This window comes from Dermacentor variabilis, chromosome 1 (assembly GCF_050947875.1).
Source record: "Dermacentor variabilis isolate Ectoservices chromosome 1, ASM5094787v1, whole genome shotgun sequence".
Lineage (NCBI taxonomy): Eukaryota > Metazoa > Arthropoda > Arachnida > Ixodida > Ixodidae > Dermacentor > Dermacentor variabilis.
This window is the reverse complement of record NC_134568.1, coordinates 204,718,217-204,733,462: the sequence shown is the minus strand read 5'-3', so window position 1 is coordinate 204,733,462 and position 15,246 is coordinate 204,718,217. Positions and strand designations below refer to the sequence as shown.

The 15,246-nt window shown below is 45.5% G+C and overlaps 1 protein-coding gene across 2 annotated transcripts in view; it reads left to right on the top strand.

Annotated features, from left to right (window-relative positions):
- Ac76E (adenylate cyclase type 2 Ac76E) overlaps nucleotides 1-15,246 on the top strand; it is a 944,861-nt gene that overhangs the window by 704,238 nt on the left and 225,377 nt on the right. The gene's annotated exons all lie outside the window — the stretch shown is intronic.

The following is a 15,246-nucleotide window of genomic DNA, read 5'->3' as shown; positions in this document are numbered from 1 at the left end:
CTGGACGGCCCAGAGTTGTGCTGTCAGGCTCGAGCTGAGCAGTGCGGTCTTCTAGCGCGAGCGGAGGCTGGCGGTGGTAGAGACGGAGCGTTCGGCATTGCCCGACTTGTTTGTTAAGTCCTGACACTCCCATAACATGTGATTAAAAGTGGTAACCTCGCCACACGATGTGCATTTGTTTGTAGTGTACATGTCTGGATACACGGCGTGCATGAGTGTGGGGTTTCTGTAAGAATCCGTTTGTAATTGTCTGAAGTGTACTGCTTGCGCCCTGTCTAACCTAGCTTGAGGGAATCGGTATACGCGTCTTTGTAACTGGTAGTATGTCGTGATGTCGTGGAACCTGGTCATACGATCCTCCCACGCCAAGACGTTTGCAGTACACCGCGGGAGCTCTTCCTCCGATGATGCTCCGTGAGTGATGCCTCGAGCAACGCGGTGAGCCGCTCCGTTGGGGGTGCTCAATCCAGTGTGTGCCGGGATCCATAGCAAATGCCTTCGGTTATCGAAGTCGGCCTCTCCCTGGTGTATGGGATGTCGCTGAAATATGTGATACGCCTCTTGCGAGATGCCCCAATTTGCAAAATTGCGAATTGCCGTTTGCGCATCGCAGATCACGTATGTCGCTTTGGTTTGTGTGAGGGCCAGTGCTATGGCCGCTTCCTCTGCCGCTTCGGCATGTGCTGTGTTCACGGGGATGCTCGTGAGGTGGTTGCCTCGGGGGCTAGTAACTGCCGCCTCGAAACTATTCCTGTCTCGATAACGGTCTGCGTCGGTGAAGACCGCCTCCTTGTTGTTGCCATGGAGTAGCTTTGGTTCATGTGTTGTGCCCAAGCTTTACGTCTCCCCGTGTGGTGTTGGGGGTGCATGTTGCGAGGCAATGGGGGTACGTATAGTTGCTCGCGTATGGTTCTCGGAATTTCTACTTTGATGCCGTGCTGCGTGTTGTATGTGATGCCGAGCTTTTCGAGCACGTGTCTGCGCGGGCGGGTTTTGGATAGGCGCTCGAGTTGGGACACTTGTTGCGTCTCCACGTGTTCCTCGAGCGCATTCTGTAAGCCTAGTTCTAAGAGCTTGGTGTTGCTGACTCCAGGCGCAAGTCCCAGCGCACATCTGTACGACTTGCATATGATGGCGCTGAACTTTTTTTTTCCGCTACCGTCCAGTTGTGAAACGCTGCCGTGTACTTTATTTGAGAAATGAAGAAGGCTTGTATGAGTCCTATGACGCTGCCTTCGCGCATGCCCGCGTGTTTGTTGGTGATGCGTCGAATGAGCTGCAGCGTACTGGTGGCCTTTGCCGTTATCTTGCGAAGTGCTTCGCCATTGCCGCCCTTGTGTTCTATCATCATTCCTAATACCCGGATCTTGTCTACCCATAGGAATGGGTAGGACACATCATTTATCAGTGAATACCGGGCCATTGTGGTATCTACGGAAACGACCGTGCAGATGACGCCGCCCGATCTGCTCATAATGGCCTCCACTTTATAGCTATACCGTTATTCAGAACAGGCACAGCTGCAAGGCTTCGTCCACTCGTACGGGAACTTACACTTTCGCATTGCAACTCGGCGGAATTTACCAACGCTCGTCTCCACAACTTGGATCCGAATCTACGGCTACGTCTTCGGTCAGGACTATCTAGAGCTGAGGAGAGGCTTCTGTGCCGCTTGAGGCTTGGCGTGGCCTTCACAAATGCTTGCTCATTTCGAATCGGAATGGACAACAGCCCTACATGCGATAATTGTAGGTGTTAGGAAACAATCACCCACCTTGTCTATGAATGTCCCCGCTTCAGTGCGCCCAGGAAAGAACTCTCAAGAGTGTTAGATAGTCTTGACAAACGCCTTTTGTCGGATGAAAGGGCCCTGGGACACTGGCCGAGACCGTCCTCAGCTCACAAGGCTTTGAAAGTGTTGTTGCACTTCTTGCAGGGAACTGGTCTTAAAGGCAGACTTTAAGCAGTGCGGTATTCTCCTTTGCTTTTTCACCTTTCTTTCTTGCTCTTCTTTCCTTTCTTTATAACATCTCTTTTCTATTATCTTTTATCCCCTTACCCCCTTTCCCCAGCACCGGGTAGCCAGCCGGTCTGAGAACTGTCTAACCTCCCTGTCTTTCTGTCTATTCCTCCTCCTTCCTTCCTTCCTTCCTTCCTGCCTTGCAGCTATTACAGTTTGACTCACATCGCGCTTACTGGAAGTTCATTTACATTGTACCAACGATAGTCATTCGGCTCGAACTGCGGGGTTAGACAGCTGGATGCGGTAGCGTTTACATAAACACTTTTACGGCGGGCTAAGATCTTGCGTAGAGGCAAGACAACGAAGACAGCGAACAAAATGCGCATTTCCTCGCAGCTAGCTGCGCACTGTCGACCAAACTACGTTTGTGTGGGCTACTTTGCCAAGAGACACGGACTACCACGTGCAAACAGGCTAACATAACGCCTCCTAGATAGCACAAGGTCTGTGCACTTCGGTCCAAGACGTCATACTACTTTGCCCATCTGCCATGGGGATGCTCCCGAGGGATGCTCCTGAGCAAGCCGCAGTGATTTTAACGTCACCGCTTTAGTCACACCAAGCTTCGCAATGTATATTTCGGTACATGTAGCATCACGTAATAAGCAGAGTGCACAGGCTTGCAATCTAGGAGGGGTTGGTTAACCCTGCCCAACCCAATCCTCTCTTATCCCGACGGGCTAACGCTCACTAGAGCGCCACAAGTTGGGTCTTCCCGCTTTTGGAAGCCTTACGAAAATACTCTGAGCAGTTGAGGTTTCTTGGAAGACGCGTCATGATGACGTGAGGTGATATATAGCCACGGCCCTTGCCAATGACGAACAGTTTTCAGTACAAATATGAAAAGACTCGGGAATTAGCCACTTCCTGAAGTATTGTCGTATTGAACAGTGTTATCATAGCAGGAAACTTCGCGTGGGATGATAAACGTGCAACAAGTCACTGGCGCCAATACAATTTTGAAATACTTTGGATGGTGGTGCTACAACAACGAACGAGTTAACCATCCGTGGCTGCATGGAATCATTCCTCGTTAAAATCGGGCGCAACTTGAAAACGAAGCTAGAGGTTTCACCCACGCTCTCATTAGCGCAAGTCACCGTCTCTCTGCGATGCGCAAACAGCCCACGGACAAAGAGCGAAGTTTTCAATCTGGTGGCTCTTGACAAACGCGGAAACGGTGCAAAAGCGTTCGCCGATACACAGACGGCGTGCCTCGGCATGCCGCCCGCCTGTGGCTTTCACGGTCGCGGAAGTTCATCTGTTGGAAATTTGTTGCTATGGCAGTGGAATCTATTTGAGCGTGTTTATTTGTTTCTTTGTCTTTTACTCGTAGCCTTACGCGGCTCCGTCCACTCATCTGCGTTTTCGCACTCAACTGTATAAAGCTTTTTGTCCGCGCTCGTGTTGTTTGCCTCTCGTCGAGCCCGTTTTTGCGTTGGCGCGGACAGTCTGCATCTCCTTTCTTCACGGGCGAGACCCTGTAAAGTTTCTTTTAGTAATAAAATTGTGGGAAGAAAATGTACTGCCTCGACGTTTAACTTTTGTGCACTACAGGGCAACAACAGAGGGGCTAAAGCCGATTCTCGAAGTGTATCCGGCTTTATTGGAAGCATAGTCAAGCTTGGAACTCAATTGTGCATCTTTTACCAAAGAAGTAACTAATTTATGCATCTACTTTGTTTATATTACGCCTCGTTGCTCACAGCCGCAGCTGAGCAGTGTCATGCTAGAGGCGTTTTTGACTCGCCACATTTTGTTTCTTTGTTTATTTATACTGTTAGCCCCAATAGAGGTCCATTACAGGAGACCTCACGATTACATTACTGAATAATTACAATTATTCAAAGCTGTACTGTACTGTGGCTACTAGTGGAGATAAGTTTCACTGCTTAACGAAGCGGTCCAGCAAAGTCTTCTGGCGGTTTTCCTGCCCTTGTCTGAAGAGTCGTGAAATAAAATTTCAGTTCTGATTTTACTCCTCAGAATAAGTGATTATGAATGGCAACACATAAGCAGTAACAGTATTGCTGTAAAGTTTGATCTGCCTTTATCAAACAGTAGCGTGTAGCGCAATTGAAAGCAGCTTGACGTCACAACTTCAGAGCACAAACGTCACAATACGGTTGAATTTGGCTGTTGTCATGTGCCTGTTTTTTTTTTAAATGGGTGTGTTTGGCAATAATGGTGGTATGAAATACGACGCACGTTTCCTGTCTCTAGGACCGCATGATTTTAAGAATGTCCGTCTCTGCTTAAGCATGCAAGCTGTTCAAAGCTTGTGGCGTGAAGAAGATCGAAACGATCATTAATGAGCAGGAAAATACAACATTAACGATAAGCAATTGTACCATGTGTGTTCCGTCATTGTAGATGTCTATTTCTGTCAATTCCGAACAAAGGCGAAACAAACCTTAAGAGGAAGCTTTAGCTCGGGCCCAACTCCGTCGCGGCCTATCCAAATAGATGTAAAACGCAAAAAAACGCTTTTCTTAGGTAACCCCTGGATCGATTTTAATGAAATTTCTTGCATTTGAGAGAGAAAATCAAATTCTAGGGACTGCTGTCAGCGGAATTTCTATTTGGAGCCTGAACTTTGCGGAAAGGATTTTCAAACATCCGAAAGTCCGAAAAAAATAGACGCACGAAGTTTATAAATTAATATATCTGCATCAAAAACAGATATCGCGGTTCTCCAAACGGCATCCATTCGATCATTCAAAGCGGACAAGTTCGATATGTCAATTTACAGCTTACCTGAATTCGTTACGTTGCGTACAAGTGTCCTGCAAAAGTTATATTTCAATATTACTGATTTCTTTTCAGATTCAAGTGTAACATATCAATTTTGTCCGCTTTAGATGTACTATTAGATGCAATTCAGAGAATTGTTCTGTCATTTTTCCTTGCGGAGTTATAGAGTTGTAAACTTCATAGTGTCGTTTTCTAAAAATTTCCGATTATCACCGATATTTAATAAAAAAATTGACGATCTAAATAAAAAATTCGAAGCCTACAGTCGCTAGATTTTAAGTTTTTCTTTTAAATGCGACAAAGCTGGTCAAATTTGGTGCAGTGGTTGTCGAGAAAAACGAATTCTCCTTTTACATGTATTTAGATAGGAGCACGCCAATGACTTGAAAAATTATAGACCGATCAGCTTACTGCCCGTTGCCTACAAAGTATTTACTAAGGTAATCGCAAATAGAATCAGGAACACCTTAGACTTCTGTCAATCAAAGGACCAGGCAGGATTCCGTAAAGGCTACTCAACAATGCACCATATTCACACATCAATCAGGCGATAGAGAAATGTGCTGAATATAACCAACCCTTATACATAGCTTTCATTGATTACGGAAAAGCGTTTGATTCGGTCGAAACCTCAGCAGTCATGGAGGCACTACGGAATCAGGGTGTAGACGAACCATATGTAAAGATACTGAAAGATATCTATAGCGGCTCCCAGCCACCGTAGAACTCCATAAAGAAAGCAACAAAATCCCAATAAAGAAAGGCGTCAGGCAGGGAGATACGATCTCTCCAATGCTATTCACACCATGTTTACAGGAGGTATTCAGACACCTGGAGTGGGAAGAATTGTGGATAAGAGTTAATGGAGAATACCTTAGTAACTTGCAATTCGCTGATGATATTGCCTTGCTTAGTAACTCAGGGGACCAGTTGCAATGCATGCTCACTGACCTGGAGAGGCAAAGCAGAAGGGTGGGTCTAAAAATTAATCTGCAGAAAACTAAAGTAATGTTTAATAGTCTCAGAAGAGAACAGCAGTTTACAATAGGTAGCGAGGCACTGGAAGTGGTAAGGTAATACATCTGCTTAGGGCAGGTAGTGACGGTGGATCCGAATCATGAGACGGAAATAATCAGAAGAATAAGAACGGGCTGGGGTGCGTTTGGCAGGCATTCTCAGATCATAAACAGCAGGTTTCCATTATCCCTCAAGAAAAAAGTGTATAATAGCTGTGTCTTACCAGTACTCACGTATGGGGCAGAAACCTGGAGGCTTACGAAAAGGGTTCTGCTTAAATTGAGGACGACGCAACGAGCTATGGAAAGAAGAATGATGGGTGTAACGTTAAGGGATAAGAAAAGAGCAGATTGGGTGAGGGAACAAACGCAAGTTAATGACATCCTAGTTGAAATCAAGAAAAAGAAATGGGCATGGGCAGGACATGTAATGAGGAGGGAAGATAACCGATGGTCACTAAGGGTTACGGACTGGATTCGAAGGGAAAGGAAGCGTAGCAGGGGGCTGCAGAAAGTTAGGTGGGCGGATAAGATTAAGAAGTTTGCAGGGACAACATGGCCACAATTAGTACATGACCGGGTTAGTTGGAGAAGTTTGGGAGAAGCCTTTGCCCTGTAGTGGGCGTAACCAGGCTGATGATGATGATGACCGGTGCTAAAGCTTCCTCTTATGTATTGTTGAGCATGGGTGCCAAGACAGAAACTGAGCCACTGGTCATTTTTACTATCTACTCTATTAAACTGTCGAGCACTTCAAGCTTCTTGGTATGCGCTACAAGACAAGCACTCAGCCACAAGCGGAGACACTAGCGCAAGCACGCTAATAGAAAGCTTGCGGGTTCAAACCGATATGTGTTTCAGAGGCCAGGAATGACATGTCTCGGTTTTATGCATGACAGAGGTGCCAAATGCACATTTATTGAAGCGCCGCAAGCCCATTTGCCTGGCGTCGAAACTCCGTTTGACAACAGCAATTTGCAAGTAGCGTTTAACGCAGCAGACCTAAAGATGGAGGAAGAATCCACACTCTTTACAGACGGTCCTTTGCTTTTTCAAGAGTGCGAAACGCGGCAGCCGGCAACTAATGATAGAAATAATAATTAATTCACTCTATTTCATTGCGTTCTATTCAAACGGCACGATCGCGAACTAATCGGCAGATGTATATCTAAGGCGCGCTTTCTTACTCTCAGAAATTCAATATTGGATTGGAAAAGACGCAGCTTTTATACTCGGGTTCGCGCCCGCAATCTGCCCATTATATTGCTCTTTAGTGGCCCATGCTATGCCAGTGTGTGGCTTATATTCATCTCTTTTATTTCTTTAAATTCCGAAAGAAGGAGCTGGGGATGCATTAAGTTATTTTTAACTACTATGGTGTTTGAAGGGACGTCTACTGAAGGCGCACTAAGAACTTGAGAATTTTCCTAAACAAACATGTGCTAGATAAACAAGACAAAAGCACGCACAAGGACTGGTTATTATAGACGGCGCCCTATCAGTGGTGATAGCAATGAAAAGTGAGGCGCTGAAAAATGAGAGGTAATTCTTAAAGAAGAAGACATTAGCAAATGCGGCCTCACATTCTTTGAGACATAGAGTTGCTGGCACAAGCGAACTGGGCCAGCGGTTTTCTTTTTTTATTAATTTATAGATTCGAAATAGAGACCACAGCTAAATAATGTCACTGATACAGGGCTTAAGGTGAGGAACGACTATAACAGCCATAGTTCTCGAAATGCGGGAAGTGAAAAGTTCGAATAGATCTCGGACTTAGCAAGGCAGCAGGATCCTCACGTGTAAAATGCACGACCTACTTTTTTTTTATTCCAACAGCGTTTCCTGCAGCTTATATTGTTATTTAAATAAAAGTCCACAGGTCCTTTCATACAAGAATTGGAACAGTGGCTTAGAGAACTTGTCCATGAGCGGTGTTAGGGTTGGCGTCTGAGACCACGTGGCGAAAGGAATTTCAACCGAACCTCTCACCCTGCCTCGTCGAAATGAAGCGCGACTTTCTAATTCGCCATGACCGTTTCGAGTGTGCCTGTCTGCCGGAAGCCCCGCAGTGTACAGCCTCTTTTGTGTGTGTGTGTGCGTGTGTGTGTGTGTGTGTGTGTGTGTGTGTGTGTGTGTGTGTGTGTGTGTGTGTGTGTGTGTGTGTGTGTGTGTGTGTGTGTGTGTGTGTGTGTGTGTGTGTGTGTGTGTGTGTGTGTGTGTGCCTGTGCGAGTTTAGAGAGGCCCTTTCCACGAATTGGACCTAGAAGAGAACTTCCACGAACCCGCCAATAGCAGAAGAGGCGGACAGGCGTCTACAATTCCGGGAGGCGGGACGACTTCTTCCTTTCAGCCGGCTCGGTATAACAAGAGGGGGAGGGGCCCTCTTTCTGTGCCGGTCACGTGACATCGACGGAAGCAAGGTCCAGCCCACGATTGTGGAGAGCCTATTTAAGGGGCTCCGAAATGTACTTTTGATCAATTGTGCTCTTCTCATTTTCTTTCAACTACTTTTGAATAAACCGTGCAAGTTTCGCACTAGAAATCGTCTCGCCCTCGCTTGGTCGCCATGGTCTACCGGATGCCTGCAGCCCGCAGACAACGCCACGCTACTCAATAAGTAACGTCGGTCGAGCTTCGATAGGCAGGCGCCGCTACTTCTCGGCAGCAGTACGATACGCTACCCTGGAGTACGCAACAGCGGACACGTGTAGCTGTCTGTCTGACCAGTTCGTAACTTGAGAGCTCTTGAATTTTTCTCTCGTCTAGGTTTCGCCCCCTGGGCAGATCCACAACGCACGAACGCCTGGTGCAGATGCTAGAGTAGAATCCTCTGGACAGAGCACGAGGTCATCATTTGTCTTACCCTAGGCCCAGGTGGCGGAAAGTGTCAGCGCCGCACTATCCCGTAGTCTACGGAAACTTTCGCCGCCCGAGAACGATTACAGGGGAGGTAGACGAAGAAAGGACGGAGTAAGGCCCGTGTGTCCTGATGGAGACGTAATTTTGGGAGTAAGAGGATAAATGGGGCGTCTCAAGGAAGCCAAGTGGGTGGAATTTCTAATATAGCAGAAATCGAGTGCGCAATTCTGTGCGCGAGATGGTTGTACAGGTTACCGCCATTACCCTGCACCGAACCTACATTGACAATGAATAGGAAAGACCAGAGAAGAATGCGTGTCTTAGCAGGTCTGCAGCGACTTGGAAACATTTTTTTTTAGGTATTGTACAGCGTCGAGTTAATCAGTGTAGATGTGCACCACGCTAATATTCGTGAGCCGTTACCGGCAAGTTTCATGTTTCTGGCAGTTTCCGCGTTACGCAAATTCTTGTGGATAGGTTACTAACATTGCATCTTTTTAGCTATACGGAGACGTAGAAATATGAAAAGGAAATAGAGTGACAGACGGCAGATCACTAGATCACAAGGTTCAAAATGAAAACACATGGAGGCTAGAACCCCGTCCGCCAGTGTACGGTAGCGAACCGTATTTACCGTTTGGCCGCCTGTATAGGTTCCTTATCGTGCGCTCCAGAAACCAGTGCAAAGGCGCTTTGCTTTCTCTTCATATCTTTCTTCTTTCTTTTCTTTTTTTTTGGGGGGGGGGGGGAGGGGGCTTCTTCCCTGCCTAAATGCGGCCACGGCGTCCGGGACTCGCACCCACGACCTCATTCTCAGCCGCTTAATCTTATAGCCCTGAACTGCAGCAGTGAGCAAATTCTTAAAGGTGATGAAGTAAGCGCCGGGGGCGAGGGGAGAATACATTTAATACATTTTTTCGATAGCACGATATCAGTGGCGCATTCTGTCGGAAAGTGTGCCAGACATAGTGCGCGCATGCATTCAAGTCGCTTGACTAGAGTTTAATAATCAATGCGTGCTGTAAACGAACGTAACTGCGTGATCAAAGCCCGCCGGCGTTCGAAACATATCACTATGTAGAAACTCTTCCGACTGCCACATGGCTTCCAGGTATCCGTGCGCAAAATACGCGCGGCATGCATGCCGGCAAATGTTAAGCACTGCTCTGCTCTAATGATTTCCATTTAATGGTCATGCTGTTAACAGTATACGTAACTGGCTTCGATATGCCCTAAAGTACTAATTAGAAAGATATTTGGGTGTCGAGTTATAAAGGCTGCTAATTAGCATGTCACACCTTTGCTGACTTCCACCGTCATGGCGTGATGCAAAGAAATAATAAAAAAATAAGGCATATCAGGTTTACCATCCTGCCTTCGGAAATTTCGATCATATTCGGTAAAACGCTTCGAATGTTTCGATTGGGGGGAATGTATCATTATCCTTTTTTTTTGTCCTGCTCAAGAATTCTTTAAACATAATGTAGCTTGTTGTGGTTGTTAAGCTCCGCAACATGTTTGAGCTCTCGAGGTTAAAGAAGCAAAATAGCGTGGCTTTGTAGAAAAATTCTAATGAGTTTTTGGAACGAGCATTAACCGGCGGAAATAAACGAAAAAACAAGCCTAATGACAAACGCTGCGTCATTTGTCGAAACTAAGCTCTCCTATAGTAAAAAGTTAACGAGCAAGAACACGGGAAACAATTTAATGGCCTGTTAATATCCTCGGTAAGCTTTAGGTGTGGGAATGTTTTTCGAGGAAGTAATGTAAAAAAATTAAAAGAAAACATAAGCATTAGTTGTATTATCGCTGTCTGAAAAGTGCACTGCATGAAACAGGAAACGGATCTGGGTTTTTGTAAGATGACCGTATCCACTGCAGTTCTCTTTCTTTCTTTTTTTTTTTTGTTCACGAACGAACTGCCACTTTTTACCATGGTTGACAGCGTTTGTTTAATTAAAAGTGGGCAATTAATCACTGCTTGGTGGAAATTGCAAAAAAAATGTCGTAGTAATACGTGTGAAGTCATTTACGAGTTTATGATGGCGCACTTTTACATGGGGTAAACGTTTTCAAAGCCTGCCCTCGAGTTCAAGCACTCTCTTTAGTATGGAAACAGGATTGCGCTACGTAGCGCGATTTGTCTATATACACATAGGGTGTACCTCTCAGAATAATTTGGGAGCTTTAGAATACGCGAAAAGGAGTACACGGCATGCTATAAGCATTTTGCGTCAGCTTGTATAGCGTCCACCGATGCGGCGAAGGCTTATAATAACCGTAGCTCTAGTGTGTACTATAGTAGTGAGGTTCTGGCTTCGCTTTTCCTGTCTACAGCACAAGTGCGGCTGGACAGTGAAGCAGCTATCAAAGCACTTCGCGCTAGTTTTTCATGCTTCATGGTCTGCAGCGTGCCACAGAAGTATCAATAATAAAAGCAGCATAGTTCATAACGCACTCGTGTTTCTGCTGTTTCGTGAAGCCACTTTGTATTTCAGTGGAGACACGTCCCTCTTTTATGGAGACTCATTCAGCCTGACAGAACGAACACTATTCGCCAGTCCCGGCTTCTATAGATTAGCGGGAATCCTGTGCATACTTGTACAACATTACCGCAGTGCCACTTTTAAACGTCATCACCGTCGTCGTCATCAACAACACCCTATATTTTGCCCAATGCAGGATGAAGGCTTCTCGCATAAATTTCCACTTATACGAGCTGGTAGCCGTTCCTATGCCTGCCAATTTTGCAATTCCATCCCAACACTTAGTTCCGTGACGTCGCCGGCTGCTCTTGCTTTCCCTTGGCACCCTTCTGTAACTACAATGGGCCACCGGATATCTGCCCTACGCATTACATGAACTGCCCAACTAAATTTCTTTCTCGTACTGTCAGCTGGAATATCCGCTACACCACTTTTCCCTCTAATCCACACCGCTGTCTTCCTGCCTCTTAACGTTGCGCCAGTCATTTTTTGTTCCATCGCCCATTGCGCGGTCCGTAGCTTCTTCTCAAGCTTCTTTGTTAAGCTGGTAACTCCGGGCAATCCGGAGAAACTCCATAGTTTTATGGCTCAAACTTTGCCATCGAGCCCTGAAGGATTGAAAGTGCCAGCCGGTATCAAAAACGCTTTGCCCGCGTTGCGCGCTTCCTGACTGGTCGTGTCTTTTTTTTGCTTGTGTGTGCGTGCCTGTGTGTGTGTGTGTGTGTGTGCGCGTGCGTGCGTGCGTGTGTGCGTGCGTGCGTGTGTGTATGCGTGCCTGTGTGTGTGTGTGTGCGTGCGTGTATGCGTGCCTGTGTGTGTGTGTGTGTGTGTGTGTGTGTGTGTGTGTGTGTGTGTGTGTGTGTGTGTGTGTGTGTGTGTGTGTGTGTGTGTGTGTGTGTGTGTGTGTGTGTGTGTGTGTGTGTGTGTGTGTGTGTGTGTTTGCGCGCGTGTGTGGGAGGTGAGTGTGGCGGGTTAATTATTATTATTACTGTGACTTGCGCAAACGCGTAGAGTGAAACGAAAAATCAAAGATAAACAAACACGGCGATCACTGCCGGAAATGAAATTTCTATTTTAATGTAAGTCATGTCGCAAATAAAGAGAAATACATGACAACGCTTCACATTAAGGAGAGAAGGAGAGGGAGGAGAGATGTTTATCCATGTGCATAAAAACTACTTATCAGATTGCCGAACTGGATATGAAAGTGTTTTGTGGAAGTCATTTTGTGCGTTTTACTAGGTTTCTGTACTTTTCCACTGAATTGTTATATTTGCGTTTTATTCTAAACTCCTCTGAAAATTTGAGAGCGGGTATCTGCGTAAATAATGCAGCGTTACTATGGTAGCTTGGGTTTTAATTCGTAACAAGGGCTGGAATGATCGGTTATGTTTTGCAACATGTTCGTTGCAGCTGTTCTCTGAATCAAAGTGATTAAAATTAGAGTGCAAGCCAACGTACTAAAAGTGTTTTTGTTACCACGAATATCGGAAAGGAAATCATAGTAAATTTAATTTTATCTGGCATTCTCAGGCTATATAGCAGCATTAAGAAAAACATCTACAGTAGCGGAGTACCACGTGCATGGTAAGTGTAAGTGGGACACTGAACACTTTTTAATGTTCTCAGCCATCTGGTAAACTGCTTGACGCTCATCTTCGAAGTAATTGGAAACATTAAATGACAGGCTGGTAAGGTTCGCAATGAGAAAGGCCCGCTAAATTATATTTAATCTAGCACTGGGCTCTATCTCTATGTTATGAAGCTTTGTAGCTTCATTGACAGAATCGAGGGTATCACGGAATCCCATCTGGTTGAGAAGAGGTGTGATGAAAAAATAGAATGCCGACCAAGAAAGGAAAATATTTTGCGAAAAACTTTAAACAACGCCTCTGCTCCCACACGGCAGTCTTGTGTTCACAGTGAGAACGATGCGAAAGAGCAGACAGTTATGTAGGCTTGAAGAGTGGAAGACTGCCATCACTGCGGTTCGGAGTAGTAGTCTCGATGAACATAGACTTTTTTTTTTCCGCTCGTAGGGATACGTTCCTTTCCCCAGTCTATTTCATGACCGAAAGATTCCGCGTGCTCAGCAATCACGTTTGAGGCAATGTTTTACTTTTCACATCGTTTGCGTGTTGCCGGCAAATTTCGCCTAAAATTTCAAGTTTTTCCAATATACACCTGCTCGCACTCTGCACATGGCACCTCGAAGACGCCAGAAAAGTATTCTTTGTCGATTTTTATCTGGGACATTTACCAGCTCTTTACTAGGGGTATCTTTTCTACGTACTAGTGCTACAGTGTACTAGTGTACGTACTAGTGTCCACAGGCTACTTCTGGCCATCTTACAGGCAGCTATGAGGAAGCAAAAGGAGGCAACGATGCCATGCCATGCCCTCTTTGATGAAAATGGCCTATTTGAATAGTGGGATGCATACTTCCGCCTCCTTTCCGCCATAAGAAAAGCGCTTTCCCGCTTGCAAATTTGGCTTGTCGTGAGTTGTACCTAATCAAGAACAGATTCGTTCTGCTGTTTTGTCCAATGATGGGACCAACGTCCTCAAAACGTGGCTCTCCTTATAGTATACATATACGTACAACATTCGTATCTGAAGCCAAATGTGACTTTTATTTGATCCATTGTTAGACAATTGGCGCTGAGTTATTCTGCTGATTTGCATCGATCGTTTAACAGGGCCATCTTTTTTTTTTTAATTGATGTCGTTATTGTTCGCAAGGGAGCCTTGGCCGTAACAGATTGGGACGAGGATGTAGTTGACATCTACTACACGACGGTGGTAATCAGCTGCTCAGCGCCAGAAGCGTCCTCCAAGTGTCTTCGTTTTTATTCTTCCAACAGACTTGAGTCGCGTCGCTTAACGACCTCAACATTTAAGGAGGTTGGCAGCGACTATAAACTGACAACTATTGGAACAACGAGCGCGGAAACTCCGCCCGCGTTCTCAAAACTTTCGCTCTGCTAGTGCCGTCATTTGAGATGATTGCCGAGCCCGCAGCCGGCTTCTAGCTTGCTGCGGACGGCCGCGTTCGCGTCATTAAGATCTGGTATGGACCTTCGCGCATTTACACAAACACGTACTAGCAGTACCGCAATTTGCATTTATCATTTGAGACCAGATGAAAGGAAGAATAAAATTGACGTACACATACCCCGACCTCTAATTTCCTCGGTGTTGTAGCGCGCACTCTCTTCCCTTCTTCTTTTTTTTTTCCTGGAATAAAAATGGAACCCTCTTCTGGAAAAGGCTTGAGCCGTTCCCAAGTCTTCACAAGTTTAATTAAGAATTCCGAAAAGTTCCCTCGGTGAATGAGCGATTAATTTTTTTTTTTACTTTCGAGGCAATTTTTCCTTTCTCTGTACTTTTGTAAAGTTCTGAACAGGAGATTCATTACGGAAAAGTAAAAGATAAGTCATATGAAATCTTTTGGAAAAAAAAAAGTGTCGAGAAAAATTGATGCGGAAGAGCGAGATGCTGCGATAGGGAGTGTTGATTTGTATGCGCTTATTATTTTGTTCATGCGTGTGTTTCTTTCAAACAGTTTTAGGGCTATATAGGACCGAAGTATTCATTTGTTTTATTTTCTTAGAGCGTCAGCAGGGAGATTTCGTGTAAAAAAGCGATAACTCCCGCATGTTCGTACGAGATCAAAATATAACCGTTTACTTAGTTTACTTTTTGCTTTCGTTAGGCTTTCCTTATGGAACGATTATCAGGTCTCTGAAGCGTGCACCGAGCTTATTCAAATGGCTAAATTAAATATTGCGCAGTGAATTTATTCCCCACTGATTTCCCGTTCTCCTTCCCAACGGTCGCGCTCCGCACACATTGACAAGCTTTAAAGTGAGCGCTTTTGTGTGCCATTAATTCAGCTTACGGTAGCGGCTGTATTGACGCTGATGCGCAGAAATACATAGTGATTGCTTCCTCCATTCCTTCGTGCGAACAGCTTTGCGATTCCACTCCTGGTTTGCTAGCGCCAGTTGTCGCTCGACAGCGCTCTGCTGCTTTAGTGAGACTTTTAATGTAGATCGCAAGCAAATACAATTAGATGGTCGACAGCGTTACTCATTATTTACTTCAT